The sequence below is a fragment of the Rattus norvegicus genome, chromosome 9 (genome assembly GCF_021556685.1).
Source record: "Rattus norvegicus strain SHRSP/BbbUtx chromosome 9, alternate assembly SHRSP_T2T, whole genome shotgun sequence".
NCBI classification, from domain to species: Eukaryota; Metazoa; Chordata; class Mammalia; order Rodentia; family Muridae; genus Rattus; species Rattus norvegicus.
Window position 1 is genome coordinate 22,829,109 of NC_141542.1, and position 19,548 is coordinate 22,848,656.

Here is a 19,548-nt window from a genome sequence, read left to right on the forward strand (position 1 = left end):
CCTTAGTCCGTGGTTTTTTGATAGGATGCATGGGATCATTTCTATCTTCCTGTATCTGTTGAGGCCGATTTTGTGACCGATTATATGGTCAATTTTGGAGAAGGTACCATGGGATGCTGAGAAGAAGGTATATCCTTTGGTTTTAGGGTGGAGTGTTCCATAAATATATGTTAAATCCATTTGTTTCATAACCTGTTAGTCTTTCTGTGTCTCTGTTTAATTTCTGTTTCCCTGATCTGTCCATTGATGAAAGTGGCGTGTTTAAGTCTCCTACTATTATTGTTGGTGGTGTAATGCATGATTTTTTTGAGCTTTAGAAAGGTTTCTTATTGTTTAGGGACACAACTGCTATATACTTGACAAATATAGCAATCAGCCAGAATATCCGTAGAAAGCATGTGACTGTTGGCCACATGAGGATGAGTTTCTTTCAAAGATCATCATGATTTTTGGTAAGATCTTCCCTGTAATTGGTGGCATGGCTTCTCACAAACATGGTCCAGTTGTCTAGAATCTCCTCTTTGGTCAGCATCTCATCCTTGTTTTTATCTGACTCATACACCAGATGCTGGGCCTCAGCCTGTGCATAGTCATAGTCCTGAGGGAGGATCCAATGGTGAATCTCATCCTAATCCAGTTTCCCATCCTTGTTCAGATCTGGGAAATCATTGAACTGCTCCCCAGACAAAACCCAGTCGGTCTCAGGGCAATTGTCCTCGTGAGAAAAAGATGTCCACAATGTACTCATCCTGGTCCACAAAACCATCCCCGTTCTTGTCGATATTCTCCAGCGTTTCCAGAACTACAATCTCCTTCATATGTTCTAAATCCTCTTAGTGCAGAAAAGCAATGAACCCGTCCTGAGTAGCTGTCAGGTCACCGTCAAGGCCTTAAACCTCCTCTCATCTCTTGGAGGCAACTTTTTAAAGTTGTGATGAGCAGAGCTATCTTGGAATTCAGCAACGTTTCCCAGGTAGTAGCCATAGGTAGCCTGCTTGTTTTCTTCCCAGGAGATTTTTCATCTATGTCCCTATCATAATCCTTCCAGAGTTTAGCCACATTTTGGTTGATGTATCTTTTCTGTCCCTGTTTGATCCAAACTTTCAGGTCTTCAGTAGTAACAAGGCTGCCTTCATCACTGTCAATTGGATCAACAATTTTCCCCAGCCTCTCCTGCTCTCGTCCAGGATTAGGTATCAAAGGTCTTGGAGTCCTCCTTGCCCAGGAAGACCTCATGATCGTACAGGAAGCTGGGCTTATTCTCTGGTGGCCACTCGCCCTGCTCTGAATCGGGACAAACCATGTGCTCCTTGCTCATCATGCTCTTAGCCATGAACGCCAGGACCAGTGCCAGCAGCAGCCCATGGAGAGTCCCAGGCTGACACCATGCACCACAGTCGTGATCAAAGGGAGGCAGCAGGGAAGTAGGGGCTCAGAGCACCTTATCCGCTGTCCCTTCCCCAGAGAGGGCTTTTGTTACATTTCGAATGTTATCCATTTTCCTGGTTTCCACAAAACCCCTTATAAAACCCCCTCCCCCTTCTACTCTGAGGGTGTTACCACACCCACCCAAACACCCAGGCCTATCTGCCTCCCTGTTCTGGTTTCCCCTACACTGGGGCATCAAGCCTTGACAAGACCAAGGGCTTCTCCTCCCATTTGTGCCCAAGAAGGCCATCCTCTTCTACATATGCAGCTGTAGCCATGGGTCTGTCCATGTGTACTCTTTGGATGGTGGTTTCGGTCCTGGGAGCTCTGGATGTTTCTTAGTGTTGTTCTTATGGGACTGTAAACCCCTTCAGCTCCCTCAATCCTTTCTCTTACTCCTCCATTGGGGACCCTGCTCTCAGCTGAATGGTTGGCTGCAAGTATCTGCCTCTGTATTTGTCATGCTCTTTACCCCACTCTTTTGAGCAGATCACCTCAGAGCAACGAAGATGTATTGTCTTGGCGTGATGAAGTACAGACAAATAGATGATTTCTTAATTCTTATGATGGTTCTATAAGAATTCCTAAAATTAGATTAGTAATTTTAAGCTCCTTTATAATGGGACAGCTATTACGTTTTCTCTGGTAATCAAAATTGCATTGAGAACTCTTCCTTCTTAAAGTTTCACGAGTGAATTGCTTCTGCAATACCAAGCAGGCATCTACAAATTAGAACCCATGCTAAGAAGGTATAAACCAATTAACAAAAGTTCATTAAAAGAGAACTAATGATTTACTATAGGTGCAAGGACTGAACGTATATAATTGACTGGATTTGCCTATAGGCAATTTCACTTATTCTTTTCTCATAAAAATTACAGCTTTTAACTCTCCATGAACATGCAGAGCCAGTGACAAATGGTGACAGTTTATCCTGATGATTACTCTTCATGGATATGCATGTAAACATTCTCTGTCGTAAACTGATTATCCAACTTATGATTTGAATTCCTGTGCAAACTTGTGGTGAACTTTTCACCATGTGATGCTGTGTTCAGAAAGATATACAAATGCTGAGGACAAAGAGAGAGAAAGCTTTTTAGACAGAACTGAACTGAAGAGAACAGAACTCAAGAAGAACTTAGAAGTAAAGGCATAGCGTTGAGAGTAAGGCATTGAGAGTAAGGAAATTATTGTGTCATAAGAGCAAGAGGAAAGGAGATAAGAAGAAGAGAGCAAGGAGAACCTTATAAGTCAAACTTTATGGAGGCAAACCTTTGTAGAAATTCTAGGAAAACGGAAGAACTTATAAATAAAGGTTAAAATCACTACTCTTCAGTCTTCAGCCTGGCTCACTGCCTAGCCTGTGCTATTCAGTCAGGCTCACTGGCTAGCCTCTGCTCTTCAGTCAGGGTGACTGGCTAGCCTCTGCTCTTCAGCCTGGCTCACTGGCTAGCCTCTGCTCTTCAGTCAGACTCACTGGCTAGCCTCTGCTCTTCAGTCAGGGTCACTGGCTAGCCTCTGCTCTTCAGCCTGGCTCACTGGCTAACCTGTGCTCTTCAGTCAGGCTCACTGGCTACCCTCTGTTCTTCAGTCAGCCTCACTGGCTAGCCTCTGCTCTTCAGTCAGGCTCACTGGCTAGCCTGTGCTCTTCAGTCAGGCTCACTGTCTACCCTGTGCTCTTCAGTCAGGTTCCCTGGCTAGCCTCTGCTCTTCATTCAGGCTCACTGGCTAGCCTCTGCTCTTCAGTTAGGCTCACTGACTAGCCTCTGCTCTTCAGTCAGGCTCACTGGCTAGCCTCTGCTCTTCAGCCTGGCTCACTGGCTAGCCTCTGCTCTTCAGTCAGGCTCACTGGCTAGCCTCTGCTCTTCAGCTAGGCTCACTGGCTAGCCTCTGCTCTTCAGCTTGGCTCACTGGCTAGCCTCTGCTCTTCATTCAGTTTCACTGTCTAGCCTCTGTTATTCAGTTAGGCTCACTGGCTAGACTCTGCTTCTCAGCTGGGCTCACTGGCCTATGGGGACCTAGCACATCGCTTAACCATCTGCTCATGACTGCCTGACCACACTGACCACCTGACCCATCGCCCTGACTTCTTAAAGTCATTCTCTAGAAAGAGCACAAGAAACCAAAGAGAAACACCACAGCAAACTTTTCCCATGGGCTCTGCTTTAACCTTAAGTGCTTTCATTATTTGTTTAAAAGAGTGAAATATAATTTCGGCTATTCATATGGCCAAGAGAGCTGTGCAGTAGTCATTGCTTTAGGGAATTTGGTGCTAAATCAAAAGATTCCTTTATTCTATCGCGATGTTATTTGTATGCTGTAAGATGTATGTTTGAAAACACAACACCAAATTCCTAAAATCTAGATGTTTTAACACATCAGCTCATGGAGAAACATAACTGCTTCCTATCTAGCCTGGGCTTTTTTGCTATACTGCAGGTACAATCAATTTTCCACACTACTTCCATGATTTTCAAGAATGATTAAGAGAAAAATAAGTTGAACATAATGGCCAGAAAGGGGGTTCTGTCAAGTTGTCTTATGTGGGACAAGACACCAAAGTATGATGGTAAACCTAAAACCACCTGTTCCCAAAACTAACAGAACTTACAGAAAATACATACTTTCTTATCATTCCTCCTCCCCAATGATCAGTGATTTAATGAGCACCGACTACGATCCTAGCACTGTGCATCTAAGTGTGTAATGGTGAATAAAAAACTTAATAAAAAGCCTCATTAAGGAATAAAGAAAAATGAAACATAACTTTGAAACTCAGAATTCAATATAAGCAAAACCACCACCATTTCGTCAACTGGTGATTTCTGAAAACTTCATCAATTTTTCCATGGGCTTCTATAGTAATGATACTGAGTCTTGATTTGGTAAATCACAAAAAGCAAGTCACACTTCTTTCTTGGCTCCCACAACTGTCAAAGGGAACAACACTGTTGCTGTCCATTGTGCTTCCCTATCAATCCTTTTATGGATGGTAATGAATTCTAGTCTTTTCAATGTGAAAACAGGCCACCACTTGAGGGCAAAGGTTATTAAAATTACCCAAACCGGTATATTCTCTAAAATTTTCACATAGCATTTTACTGATATCACAATGTAAATTCACCACAAATATTTAACCAATGAAAATATTGAATAGCTCTGCAAATAGGAGCGATAATCATATATACTTGAAAACAACTATTATGGAAACAAAGGACGTACTAGGAGAAAAGATACATCACTAAAAGCTACACAAGCAGCAAAAAAGACACTACATTTCTTGGTTTAAAAGTTAGAAGATACACTTGATCTTTAAAGACAGGCAATGTACTTGATCTTTAATCCCTTCAACTGTGCCCTGTCCACATAGAAACTGCAGTAGATGACAATCTTTTGTAAGATTTATTTATTTATATGTCAGACAATGCAGCTGTCTTCAGACACACCAGAAGAGGGCATCAGTACTCATTACAGATGGTTGTGAGCCACCATGTGGTTGCTGGCATTTGAACTCAGGACCTCTGGAAGAACACTTGGTGCTCTTACCCACTGAGCCATCTCTCCAGCCCTCACAATGGCCTCTTACACAGCATCACAGTGGTCTATTTCACTAGATGGCTCCAGGGTGATAACAGAGAAACTTTCACAGTTCCTGAGCACTTCTGAGTTCAAACACCACCAGTGCCCACTCTGTGCTGTTGGCACATTCTGACCTTCTCCTAAGGGTTGTCAGCCACAAAAGGGACGGGTTAGCCCCAGACAGCATTCACTGCCCAATCCTAAAAACCCCCTCGATTCTGAAAAAGCCACATTCCATGCTTGCTCCATATTTGAGGAAGCCAAATGTTGATCTGGCTCAAGGCTCTTCTTTTCTTAGCTCATCAACTTTCTTTTTCCACTTCTTGTCACAAGAAGTATTTTTTTTTTTTTTTTGTTCTTTTTTTCAGAGCTGGGGACCGAACCCAGGGCCTTGCGCTCCCTAGGTAAGCGCTCTACCACTGAGCTAAATCCCCAGCCCCCTAAGTATTTTTTTTTTTTTATGCTGCAACTACACTGCAATGAGTGAAGGAAACCACCATCAACTCTGGGTGCCACCTCTTGAAATTTAAAATTCACAAAACAATTCATGGCTTTCTAATCAGCACCATGGAAAATAAACAAAAACAAGCAAAACCATTCCAAAGGAACTTGCTGATCTGGAGGCCTGCTCATAGCAGGCAGGAAAGAATTAAATTATGCAGAACTGTAATCTGCATAAATTGCCTGAGGTCTTAAGAAAATATATTCCCAAGATCCCCATCCTTTAACATACAATAGAAACATTACAGGGAGTGTGCCACCAGGATAAGCTGCCTCTGAAAAGCCTGTCCTGCGCTGGCAGGTACAGGTCATTTAATTCTAAGTCAATCTGGAGAGAGGTGACAGACCCAAGTTGCTCTGGGGATGTCAGAGCACAGCTCTCATGCACACTCCAGAGCACCTCTACACTCTTTCCCAATGCCATAGGCTTTCCAATCCCTGCTTCAGTTCTCCATACATCCCTGAACCCTCCCACCCCCTACCCAATGGGCTCACTTTGCATTGCCTCCTTTTGCCACTGCTTTCCCAGGACAGGGGGACCAGGTGGGGGGGGGGGGCAGAAGCAGTCCAGGGAGGGACCCGGGTCTCCTACCTACCTTGATTCTGCTGCTCTGGGGCTGCAGCCCGCCCTGCTTGCTGCTTGCTGCTTGCTGTTCCTGGGGACCAGACCGGAGGTCGGGCTAGGGGTCCCCGCGAGCTCCATGCCTCAAGGTCCCCTGGCAGGGCTGGCCTGGGCTTCTTCCTTGGACACTGCGAGGCTGTAGTCTCTGTTGGAAACCCCGCCGCTGTCATAGGGCGCCCTCCCGTGGCCGAGATGATGCCCAACGCCGCTAAGGCCCCCTTCCCTGGCCGCTTCTTCTGCTTTTTCTTTTCTTTTTTTCTTTCTCTTTTTGTTCGCGACCTGGCTCCTGCGAAGAGCTCGTCTCCAGGAAGGAGGACATCGTGCAGGCAGAATCACCTCTGGGCCCTGCCGGGGTCGGAGAGGGAGAGAGAGGAGTCAGCTTGGGCGGCGGCGCCCTGGCTGCCGGCACCCGCAGAAGGAAAACTCGCCCAGGCACACGTGCTGCTGCGGGCGCCAAATATAACGCGAGCGCCCCGCCCCCACAGGCCCCGCGCTCACCCACGAGCTCCGCGGGCCCTGAGGCCGGGCTCGGGCGCGGTGAAAGGGCGGGGTGGGAAGGCCACGTGTGCCCACTCCGCTGTGCAGGCAACACCCGGAGGCGCGACACCGGGAAGTGCATGGTGCGGAACTCAGGGCTCCAACCAGGCGTGTCAGTCCCCTCTCAAGGCTCTGTGCATGCGAGGGCGGCTTCTTCAGGCCTCCAGGTCCACCACGAAAAACCCGCGGCCATCACAGCTGGAGCTTCCAGGTGCCCCAGGCTGGAGGCTTAGACATGGCGATTGTGGTTGCCACTCTCCTAGGCTGGCTCAGCAGGGCACAAGCCACCACCTGCTGTCCTCCCCTGAAGGCATCCTGATGGGGCTGAGAGCCCACATCCAGCAGGCGAGCCTCAGGGCACAGGGCCATGGTCTTGGGTCTGCACCTTGTTGCCAGCCCCTCACACATATGGTGGCATCACACATATGGCTCCTTCTACCAACCGCCACTAATTACCATTTGGACATTCCATTACAGTGTTCTCAAGAAGAAAGATGCAAACAAACACGAAAAGAATGAAATTTAAAATCTTTTTTATCAGGCTGGAGAGATGGCTTGGTGGTTAAGAGAGCTGCTTCTCCATTGCTCCCAAGTTCAATTCCCAGCAACTACATGGTGACCGACAACTATCTGTAGTGGGATCCAATGCCCTCTTCTGTCTGAAGTTCTCTTCTGACATGCAGGCACACTGGCAAACAGAGTGCTCATGTACATAAATAAATAAATCTTTAAAAATAAAACCTTCTAATCAGTTAATGTATCTACATCTAGAAGCTAGAAAAGGGTCACAGCAATATTAAAAATAATTCAGAAATAGTAAAGGGATGTACGAGAGTCACAAAATTCACTGGGCAAGATGGTGTATGCCTGGAATCCCAACACTCACAAGGCTGAGGTAGGTGGATTGCCTTGAGTTCAAGGCTAGACTAAAGTGTGAGACCTTGTATTAGAAAACAAAACAATTGGGGAGGGGATATAGAGAGAGAGACAGAGAGACGGAGAGACACAGAGACAGAGAAAGACGGAGAGGGAGACAGAGACAGAGAGCCAGTGCCAGTAGAGACAGGCAGAGAGAGAGAGAGAGAGAGAGAGAGAGAGAGAGAGAGCGCTCGATGTCATTTCCTGCATTGATGACAAGCTACTGAAGAATGTCAATGTCTCCTACCAAACACTGAGATAATGCCAACAATAGAATGGGTTTCTTATTAAGATATCATAAAATGTAGATGGAAAAGTAAAGGAATGTATAATAAATAAAAGAGAAATCCTAAATTTGGAAAGCCTAAATTTAGAAGACTGTATAAGTTTAAGTCATAGGGGAGGGGATGAGACGATGTGGGGGGAGAGAATAATCACAATAAATTATATATGTGTATGAAAATGTTAACTAAGAGCAACGAATTAAAAGAGAAAAGCAGGTTTGCTTACGATGAAATTGAGTTCCCATATGACACTATATAACATTTTGTGAATAGATTATATGAATTATCTGCAATAAAAAATCAATTGTTATTAAAGATGTGGTTGTGTTCATATTAATTTCAAGTGTTTTAAATTCTTTTTTTATTTGCTTATTTATTGATTGATTTTTTTAAGATAGGGTTTTTCTATGTAGACCAGGTTGACTCAAAAAAGAGATCCACCTGCCTATGCCTCCAAAGAGTTAGGATCAAAAGTGTATACACACACATGAAATTTACATTCTTAAAGTCATAAAAAATTACAGCTATCAACTTGGTACACTTTTTGAACAGTGATCAAGTGAATAGAAATATCAGAAACACATGTAAGGCATTAGGTTACTGTTGTTAAAAGGATCTTGAGCAGCATATATAATTCAAATCATCCAGGAGATACATTGTGAAAAAAAAAACATGAAACTGGGTAAAGATGATTTAAATTTTTTAATCTATTAAAAATTTTAAAGTGCATTCAATATGAAAGCTCTAAGTGATATACTTCACACTTTTGCTTATATACCATCTTCAATTTTATGTGCATTCTGCAAATATTGTCCATGTTTATTCAGGCTCTTAATATTTCCCCATGACTGATAACATTCACAGAAATCATATTGAGCAAACTGTATATGTTGACATATAATAGAATTGTATTCTACACAGTATAGCATAGATATATGTATACATAACTTCCCATATGTGTGTATATACATATGTAAATGGCTCAAGAAAATGAATATCACATTATCATTGTGGTATTATTGTCATCAAAAACCTGAGAACATTGAAATGGCATCAAATAGTGACCAGATCGGCCAAAAATCCACAAAATAAAACTCATATAAAGAATCTAACAATACTAGCAAAAGATGCAAAAATATTAAAGTCTCAATGAAATAAAAAGCCCAGATGAAATATTGTATAATATTTTCTCAACTCTAGGATAATGTATTTTTGTAAAACTATCAATAAAAAGCCTGAATTTTGAAGAAATCAAAAGTAGTACAGTATAATTATGCAGTGGTCAATATTGATGCATACCATTTTTACATAACTGCATAAACTGTCTTTCTTTTGTTCCGTGGTCTACCGTCGAACTCGGATAGATTTATGGGGAACCATTACATTGTAGACATAAACTGAATTAATTTCGGGGTGAGTAAGTCAAATTTTGGTAAAGTTGCTATAAAAATAAACCTTTTGATATTAGTACGGTAATTCTCCCTGAAGGAAAAACCAGACACCAAGAACCTAGACCACTGCTGTCCAGGAGAAATTTCTAGATGATAGAAATATTCTATATCTGCTGTGTTTCTGGCTTTGGATTCTGGCTGGCTGTTTGCCTCCTGGTTTGCCTGCTGTGACTAAAGAGGCAGATTTTAGTTCTAAGTTTAGTTCATCTCAAATAGCCATGTGTGACCAGTGGGTGCCATTTGGACTGTGTAGCCACAGAAAACTGAAGCAGTGTAACCAAAGACTCACCTAGGAGTCAGTTGACCTCCTAGAAGTGACTTGGGAAAACGTTGGCAATGATAGCCTCTTGGGGAGCTCAGCTTCACCATAAGCAAACTGTGAATCCTTTACTCTTCTGCAATAGTCATAATGCAACTGGTCTCACACCCACCCCAACTCTCACCAAAGACACTTGAGAGGGAGCTGAACCCACTGTGTGCTTTAGATTTCAGTTTAGAAAGTACTTCCTTCAAAGTGGAGCAGACTTAGATTGCCAAGTCCTTTGTGTGGCTCCAGGGACTTGGGCCTGACATGGGTGAGGAGGAAATGAAGAATGACATTGGACACACATACATGGGGAAGGCTGGGTCCATGGGCTGGAGAAAATGCAGCATCCCAAAAGCTCAGCATGTTTATTGTATAGAGTTGGCCAGGAAGCAGGGCTGTTGCACAGGGCAGCAAGGAGGTGGGCATTACATGCAGATAAACAAGGAGGGGAGGACTATGCATATGCAACTGACAAGGGGCAGATTTAGCTAATCTCAGTAGGAGCAGTCTGTGCAGGGAGCAGTCTTCACGCTGTAAATATCCAGATGGGGCCAGGGAGAAAGGTAGAGTAGACTTTTTCTGCACACACTATCAACACCATCCTGAGAAGGCTTTGTCATGTCTCTGAGCCTCAAAGGGTATGGGGGCCTTTGCCTTTTCCCCATGGATAAATAAATGGCTTTGGGTCCAAGGCATGGTCATATCATGTTTACAGCACACATCCACTTAGGGCTGTACTTCCTCAGGGCTTCCTCTGCTCCCACAGTGAGATCTCAAAAGAAAAACAGAAACCAAACAAAGAAAAAATGTGCTCAGTGAACTGGTTAATTCCCTTAACTGTACAGATCCAGTGTCCTAAGTCTAGGACTTCCTCCAAGGCTACAGAAAATCCTGTGGACCTAAAATAAGCAAAAAACAAACAAACAAACAAAAAGAAAACCAAAAAACAAAACAAAAACAAAAAACACACAAGGACCCTTGCGCCCCCCCCCAAAAATGAATGGGAGAAAAAATTATTAAAGGTTTTCATAGAAAAATGTTTAAGAAAAACACACGGGAATTTACTTAATATAGTTAGTGTGCTGAGATGTGAGGCCCACTCACATCATGCAGCATTTGGAAGTCTCAGACAACTTAATAGAAGAGGACTCCTAAATATTCTTTGTGACCCCTCTCCACATACTACTCACAGCTTAATACTAACCTTCATAATTGAGCTGGGGACAGTATTCACCATAGCAGATAATTGAAGCATTAGTGCACACAGACACAGACACACACACACTCATACACACACTCACACACGCATACACACACACTCACACCTGCATACACACTCACACTCATACACACACAGACACACAGACACTCACACACACAAGTACACACACATACACACACACTCACACATACACATAAAACACACACAAAACACATACAAAACACACACACTCAGGAGCACACACAAGAGAAATGTATATTCTATGAAGTTTCTTGGCATATTTTTATTTGTAATCCTCAATGCTTTAGTATTCTTGGTTTTGCTTAAAGGGGGGAAAAGTCAGGCTTCATTTTCCCCGTTTTGAAATGACAGATATCTGAGTGTTAAACATACTCTCATGGCTATCCAGGCTGCCTCGGCCTATTTGACAGCATCCAGGTCACCTTGGTCAGGACAGTGGTTGCTCTTCTTATTGGCAACTGGTTTGCATCACAAGAGTTTTTCACATCCTTACCAATATTAGAAGATTGGTGACACAAGCAGCTTGAGAAACAGTAAAATTATTGTGGTGTTGTCTTTCTGGAGGACATTAAAATTTACATGGTTTGCATATCACTTTTTTTTCTTAGCATTTAGTCCTGCTTTAGCACTGATCAAATGTGGCCATGCAGCCAGCATCCCTTTGCTCCAGGCTCTCAGCACTCCATTCCTGTCACTGATCTGATGCATACTTGGTCCCAGAGATGGACAGCAGAGGGACTTGACCCACAGCATCCACTCTGCTCCACTGCTTTGCTTTTTGTAAATTCTTTACAATGGCTATTTCTTGATTTATTATTAAATAATAATAAATCTTGACTTTTCTTGACATTTTGAGATAGGACCTTATTAGGCAGCCCAGGCTGGCCTTGATTTCCCAATTCTCTGGCCTTAGTCTTCCACCATTCCCTGATTTTCAGTTTGTTACTAGAGGTAGTTATATGGCCCCATATCCAAATCAAATGTTCTTCTGGCTTTATGACTTTGCCCTTTCCACAGACTTTTATTAATTATGCAAAGTAGATGGTGTTTAATGTTTAAATACTAGATATATTAACTTGTCAGTCCCCAAGACAACTCTGTGAATTAACAATCGTTATCGTCCTCACTGTGCAGATAAGGGAATTGAGTCACACAAAGGTAAAATAACTTCTCCAGGTTGAACATCCAGTGGGTGTGAGAGCCAAGCTTTGAGTCCAACTACAAAGTAGATCGGCCTATAATATGTCTGCTGCTGCTGTATATTCAAATGGTAAATTCTGTACCCTAAGGTCTGGTTGCTCCAAGACAAGGAGATCCTCATGTATTCCAGATATTCCTTCTTTCTTTCTTTCTTTCTTTCTTTCTTTCTTTCTTTCTTTCTTTCTTTTTTTTTGTCTCCTAAGTTTTCCCTGATTGGTTAATAAAATCCCTACAACATGGGCTGGGCAGAAGAGAGGGGACAGAGCAAAGTTTCCCTGGGCCTGGGGGCTCAGGCAGGGTCCACAAGGAGAGGGAAAGGACATGGAGGAGAAGGAAGGAGACAGCACCCCATAGGGTAGGTGGATCGTGAGTGTATTACCATGAGGGGCAGCCTGTCAGAACAGGAGTGCCCCAGGCAGAGCATGGCAAGCAATACCTCGGGGTTATTGACAGGGAAGCAGAAAAATTGCACAGAGTGTTGATGTCTGCCCAGCTCTAGTACTTTAAGGCTTATTCTAAATCTAAAAGTTTTGTGTCTTTTATTTGGGAACTAAATGATCTACGGTCGGGTAGAAACCCCCTAATAATATTTACTGTAGCAATGGCCACTCAATTATTGTGGTATTTTAAATATAACACACATTGAATTTTACAATTCAGATGCAAGGTTTTGTATATTTCCAATGTGACTGTACACCTGAGGTCATGTGTAGGTATAGAGACATAACATGGCAGAAATACCTAGTACATTTTAAGGTCACCACACCGACCAAATGAAAACCACAGGCTATACAGACTATGATGGATGAGGAGAAGGCTTAGTGCTCTCTGGAGTCCCCTTCCCTAGTCTTGGGATAAGACTAACAGTAAGCCAAGACCATATTCCTCTTTCATTTCTCAAGGAGCCAGGGGTAGACCCAGATATATGATTTATTGCCTGCAGGGTTTTTTTTTTCTGCAAGCGCTGCCCTGTTTGAGGACTTGTCAAGGGTAAGCACTGTCAGAGGAAGGCCAGCATATGAGTTCTGTATAACTCTACTCTGACAGCATATAGCACAATCCTATCAAGTACTGGAAGCCTTGCTGGAAAGATTAATCAACCTCTAGGATCAAAAGGAAGCAACCTGAGGGGCACATGGCTGTAAATCAAGTCTGAAACCATAGCCCATTATGGAAGTTCATCTTTGGATCTTATATCAAACAGCATTAGCATCCAAAAGAAAAACAAAATTGAAATGGCAAGGTGACGGGTAATGACCCCATAGCAAGGATATCTAAGTAATGTGGAAAGATCCCAGTGCAAAGACATCTAGCAAAGATACTGAAAGACTGTACCCCAAAATGGGGAGCCCCGTCTCTCACTCCGATCGCGGGCTTGGGTGCCCCCAGGAATCACGAGTAGCCATTCTTGATGTAACAGCAAGAGGTAGCTTTTATTAATAAGATCCCGGGTCTTAGCGGGATCCCGGGTCGATAAGTATCTCACACAGGAGACAGAGGAATCGACCCCGAGCCTCCAACCTGTGGGGTTTATATAGGGAGGTTAGGGGCATTTGCACGGTTACACATGATTGGTCAATTCAAATGGGGCACAGTTACTTTCAGCGCGAAATTACATCAGCAAGGAGTATGTGCTCTCTAGCAGCTCGGCCGACGGGTAGGGTGGCTCAACTCACTCAGGGGGGTGAAGGAAGGGGAGGGGGTGGCTATATATGGTCAATGTCCTTGGGGCTTGTAGCTGGTCCGGCAAGTCCTATCTCTGGCTCTCCCTCAGGCACGTCCGGCCCTGAACATCCAGACTCTAACAATGAGTAACCTTTTTAAAACTCTAGTTCTACATTCCCTTCTCCTTTTTTGTTAATAGTTCTAATCTTAGAACTTCATGGAGAACTCAGCTTCATCTAGCATAACAGCTTGGTATTGTTGTCTTAACATGAGGATTCTAATCTGGACACTATCTAAGCCTATACACCAAGGTCATGACTAGCTTTTAGAACTTCTAAGCTTATACAGACTGTGATCCCTGAGGCACGGTCCCAAGAAGTACTAAGAGTAGTAACATATGCAATGTTACATCATTTGTAATGGAAATCAAGCCTATCCCACACCTATCTTGATAGAACCCAGGACAAACATGACTGAATTTCCCTCTAGGTCCCAGCTCTCAGCCCCAACAGCTAGTACACGACTGGTGAGGGCTGAGAATTGACAGCTGTCAGGGTGGTCAGCAGCACCAGGTATGGTCCTTTCCAGCGAGGCTCGAGTGTCTGGGCTCAGTGTAGCTGCAGTCTCTGACCTGGAACTGATGGGATGTCTCAGGGGTCTCGAGGGCATAGGCTGCTGTCAGCTGTGAGCAGATTTCTTTCTGTATCACCTGTAGGTCTTTTAGCCTTGCACACAAATCATTATTACTATGGCACTATGACGTGTTGGTTCAGTAACATCATCTAATACAGTCAGGGGGGCTGAGACCCCATATAAGATCTCAAAGGTGGTAAGGCTGGATCTGGAAGGGGTATTTCTTGCTCTGAAGAGAGCAAGAGGGAAGGAGTGTCACCCAGTCTGCGCCAGTCTCCATGGTTAATTTAATTTGGTCAGAGTCTTTTTTAGAGTTTTATTTATTTACTCTACCTGTCCTGAACTTTGAGGTCTGTAGATACAATGTAATTTCCAATAGACCTCTAAATACTTGGCCATACCCTGGCTTACCTTGGCAACGAAAATAGGGCTGTTGTCTGACCAGATTACCTTGGGTACTCCAGACTGGGGGAAGATTTCTTCCAGTATCTTCTTGATGACTATCGAGGCCATCTCTTGCAGTTGTTGGCTTCACCAGGGCATCCAAGAGATGGTAAAGGCATCTGACGTGCTGATGTGCTGGGGGGTAGAAGTTCAGCCATCCCAGATGACATCGTGTTGTCCACCATGGCAGCACCCACTTGTCTCTGACCTTCATTCATGAAGAGAACTGTTCCCGTCTGTAGACAAGGTCCTCGGCTTTCAGCAGGGGTCAATCAGCCAGTTGCAGAGGTCTTTCCTCCACCCATGGGCTTCTGTCAGTGCTTGACACTCGTGCTGTGGTGGCTCCAGGTCTGGATTGGGCAGCAAGGTGACCAAATTGTCCCCAACCGGTGGAGAACCTAGTCCATGGCAGCTGACCGTGGTCCCATCTTTTGGGACACTCTATTTAAAGGCAAAACATCAGCCACTCTATCACAGTTTAAGTCCTGGATTGGGTGATAATTGCCAGTGCCCGGCTGGCAGGAATGGTGTGTTCCAAGCAGAACAGTGCTAAGCCACACACCTCCCAGCATCAGGTACTGGTGCACTGAGACAGGTCTTAAGCTCCACATTCACAGTCTGTAGATATGCATACACATGGCCTCACCCAGCGATTTCAGCCCACGCAAGCCAATTTGGAGAGCAATTTTCTCATGAGCAAGGGATAGGGGCAGTCAGGGATGACCATGAATTAGTGGGTGGGTTACCCGGCCCACGCCAAGGTCCACTGTTCTTCGGGCAGTCCATAAGTATTGTTCGTTGCCAGTAGCCCCTTGCACTCAAGGTCATTGGATATTGGCCCACTGGGGGGCATAGTAGCACAGAGCATTGGGTCCCTGTCCAGCACTCTAGGACCAAGAAGCTCTCCAGTGGCCCCTCTTGTTCTTTCTTGGGCAGTCCCTGCCCCAGTGTCCTTTTTCCTTGCATTAGGCACACTGATCTTTAGCCAGGAATTCTCTTCTGTTGCCAGGTACTATCTTCCTAGGTTCCCTAACTACTGTGGCCAGTATATGTTCCTCTCTCATCTTTTATCTCTCTTTAGCTCTCTAACTTCTTCTTCTTTTTGTCTCTTTTCTTCCCTAGCTTCCTGCTCTTTTTATCCTCTTTCTTTCTTTTTTTCAATCTCTCTGTCTGCACCTTCTTCTACAGCTATTTTTCTCTGCAACTTACAATAACTCTCTCAGTGACTTAGCTTAACTCTTCAAGTTTCTGTAACTTTCTCTTCATATCCTTTCCTTATCTTAGCCAGATTGGTGGCGCATTTTCCAGCCCCTCAGAGACCCACCCTTGGAGCCTGGTGGCAGACCTGGAGCACTCCCTACCTTCAGGCGTCTGAAGAGAGCACGCAGAAGTGAGGGCCTTCTATCCGTGTCTGGAACTATTTTTCTGGCCTCTAGTAGGATCCCGTCTTTCCTCAGTGGTAAAGAAAACCTGTAACAGTTACTAACAAGCATGAAGAGGGCAAACAGCATTTAGTCACACAGCTAAACCAGGAGGCCTTCTTCAACAAAAAGCCATTGTACAAATAAGCACAAGCTTTGTCTATGAAACGGAAAGGTGAGCAGAGAGGCAGCAGATCTGTTATCGACTATCTCTCTAGACTTAGATTTTTCCCTCAAAGAGTATAACCAAAGAATGGAGAGATGGTTAGAAGCTGGGTGCTAGATGACAGGTGGGTGACAAAAGAATCGTAACCAATTCACCTGGGGCTATCAGGACCTCAGTAGCAGCCCTTTACCAAACTGTCTCACTGGGTTTAAAGGCCCATGGAAAAGAAAACATTAATCCTGACCTTGGCCACCGCCTGATAAGGCAGGCTCCCTTAAAGAACTTCTCTAAATGAGCGCTCTCCTACTGTGAGCAAATGTCAGAAATTCCTTTCCTGTTCTTGTTTTCCTTATAGTCCTCTCCCACCTCGCTCTCAGCCTTTTCAGATAGTTCCTCCTGTAGCATTTCTAACACAGCCTGTCTCTCTCTCTCTCTCTCTCTTTTTTTCTTGATAGCCTGTTGAAAGCATTTCTGATCTTTTAGGCAGCTACGCACTAAGTGTCAAAACTGAAACTCCGCCTTTAAGATTCCTTACTCCCAAGCAAAATTTAAATCTTTCTCTAGCTTATCTCAGCTGGCTGCAAGCACAAGCACAGATAAAACACTGTTTTAAAAATTAACTTTGGCTATCAACTGACACACCGCCACTAGAGCAGGGTCCATAAGATTAAGTTTCTTACTCACTAAGCATTAAGGGGACCAAGTAAAACTCTTCGACGAACAAAGCAAAACATGATTTCAAACACAGTCGTCGGTCCAAGATTTTAAACACAGTCAAATCTTTTTGACTGTCAGTTGCCGGGTCCTCCCTGCAAAATTCAGCTCGTGGAACGTTCTCATGCGTCCCAGAGCCTGCGCGATTGAGGCGTCCCCCTGTGCGCTTTCTAAAAAGGAAAAAGAAAAAAAAAGACTATTCGGAGTAGGAATCCTTCATCTACTCACAGGCGCCTATTCGGGGTGGGGAACCTTCTTCCACCTGTGCACAGGGCAGGAATCCTCCTTCTGCCCAGACAGTGCACTCTCAAGCTAGCTTTCTACGGGGTGGGAATCCTTCTTCCACCCGTGCACAGGGCAGGAATCCTCCTTCTGCCCAGACAGTGCACTCTCAAGCTAGCTTTCTACTGGGTGGGAATCCTTCTTCCACCCGTGCACAGGGCAGGAATCCTTCTTCAGCCCAGACAGTGCACTCTCAAGCTTGCTTTCTACTGGGTGGGAATCCTTCTTCCACCCGTGCACAGGGCATGAATCCTTCATCTGCCCAGACAGTGCACCAAGACCTTAAACTGGTACTGAAAAACACAGACTACAAGACTTAATTCACACACACTCACACTCAGCAGCCGCTTTCCAGCACTCACACTAACGTACCTCCAAGTGACATTCGGGGTTCCGGGGGGAGGGTAATGCTCAGATCCCGGACGAGCCCCCAAATGAAAGAGCATACCCCAAAACGGGGAGCCCCGTCTCTCGGTCCGATCGCGGGCTGGGGTGCCCCCAGGAATCACGAGTAGCCATTCTTGATGTAACAGCAAGAGGTAGCTTTATTAAACGAGATCCCGAGTCTTAGCGGGATCCCGGGTCGACACATATCTCACACAGGAGACAGAGGAATCGACCCCAAGCCTCCAAACTCGAGGGTTTATATAGGGGAGGTTAGGGGCATTCTCGCGGTTACACATGATTGGTCAATTCAAATGGTGCACTGTTACGTTCGGCGCGAAATTACATCAGCAAGGAGTATGTGGTCTCTAGCAGCTCGGCAGGCAGGTAGGGTGGCTCATCTCACTCAGGGGGGTGAAGGAAGGGGAGGGGGTGGCTATAGATGGTCAATGTCCTTGGGGCTAATAGCTGGTTTGGCAAGTCCTATCTCTGGCTCTCCCTCAGGCACGTCCGGGCCTGCACATCCGGACTCTGACAATGAGTAACCTTTTTAAAACTCTAGTTCTGCAATACATGTCCATGAAGCTTTCACCAAGAATCCCCATTCTGTGTTCTAAAATACTATACACACACACACACACACACACACACAGTGAATCCTCATTTATGGTCAGCTATGGGGATTGATTCTCTGGGAACCTGACTTTGAGATAGAGATAGATGTATTAATGTGTTTGACAAGTGATCTTGGGGACCATGGCTGTGACAAAGAGGAGAGAAGAGGATAGGGTGGAGAGCACATTGGCTCTAATGCAGTCACAAGAGTATGCAGGCAGCCCTGTGTGGGGCTCAGGAGCTGACCTGACCCTCAAGTCTTAGCCTGCACTGGAACAAGCAGGAGGCCCAGCCTTAAATTCCCCATTGGCTAAGGACGAGGTTCCTAGTTACCACATTGTAACCACATAGCCATCCCTTCTCCAATATCATTCTTCCTGAATTTCCAAATCCAATCATGAGGATATTTGGGGGTCCACTCTGATCTTTTACTCAGAGCAAACATAAAAATCAGGTGGATGGGCAGGGAGTGGAATGGCCTAAGGTTAAGCTAAACCTCAATTTTAATGGGTCCATAAGTTCAGGAGGGAGTCCATTTGGCATTGCATCTGTGGCTTCTGTGTCCTTATCCTGGGTGTGCTGACTCTGTGATACGATGCCACCTCAACTCACATATGTCAGGGTGAAAATCATGTATGACTTTTCTGGGAAGAACTCTGCCTTTTCCTACCATCTGGAGTTATACAACATCACTATGCAAAGCTCAGAAGAGAGGGGTGGAGATTGTGGAGGCCTTAGAAGTTGAGGATCTTTTCTGATTAAGGCACATATTTTTTCCTGTATAATTTTTCCCTTGCTCTTTCATTAATGATGGTTGACTTCATTCCTGGCCTGAAGTAAACTGGATTCTAAGGTTTGGATTAGGGAAGCCCCTATTTTTGAGATGATAGGCCCAGCAAGGGATCCCACTGCATACAGGTTCCTATTCCCAAGGAAGTTGTTGCTGCAGAATCACAGCATGGGGGCAGCAGCACAGGATGTCTCCCACCTTTCTCTCCTGCACTTGCTGCAAGTGTAATAAGGCTGTTTGTTTGTTTGTTTGTTTGTTTGTTTTTTATTGGAAAATCCTACAAAGCTGGTCAGAATTAATACATGCCTTTAATACCAGCACCCACAAGGTATTTTTGTTTTTGCTTTTGTTTTTGTTTTAT

General features: G+C 44.6%; 1 pseudogene; it reads right to left on the reverse strand.

Moving 5' to 3' along the window:
- Positions 1-430: 430 nt before the first annotated feature.
- Positions 431-6,752, reverse strand: LOC148003519 (reticulocalbin-1 pseudogene; annotated as a pseudogene).
- Between the last annotated feature and the right edge of the window lie 12,796 nt (positions 6,753-19,548).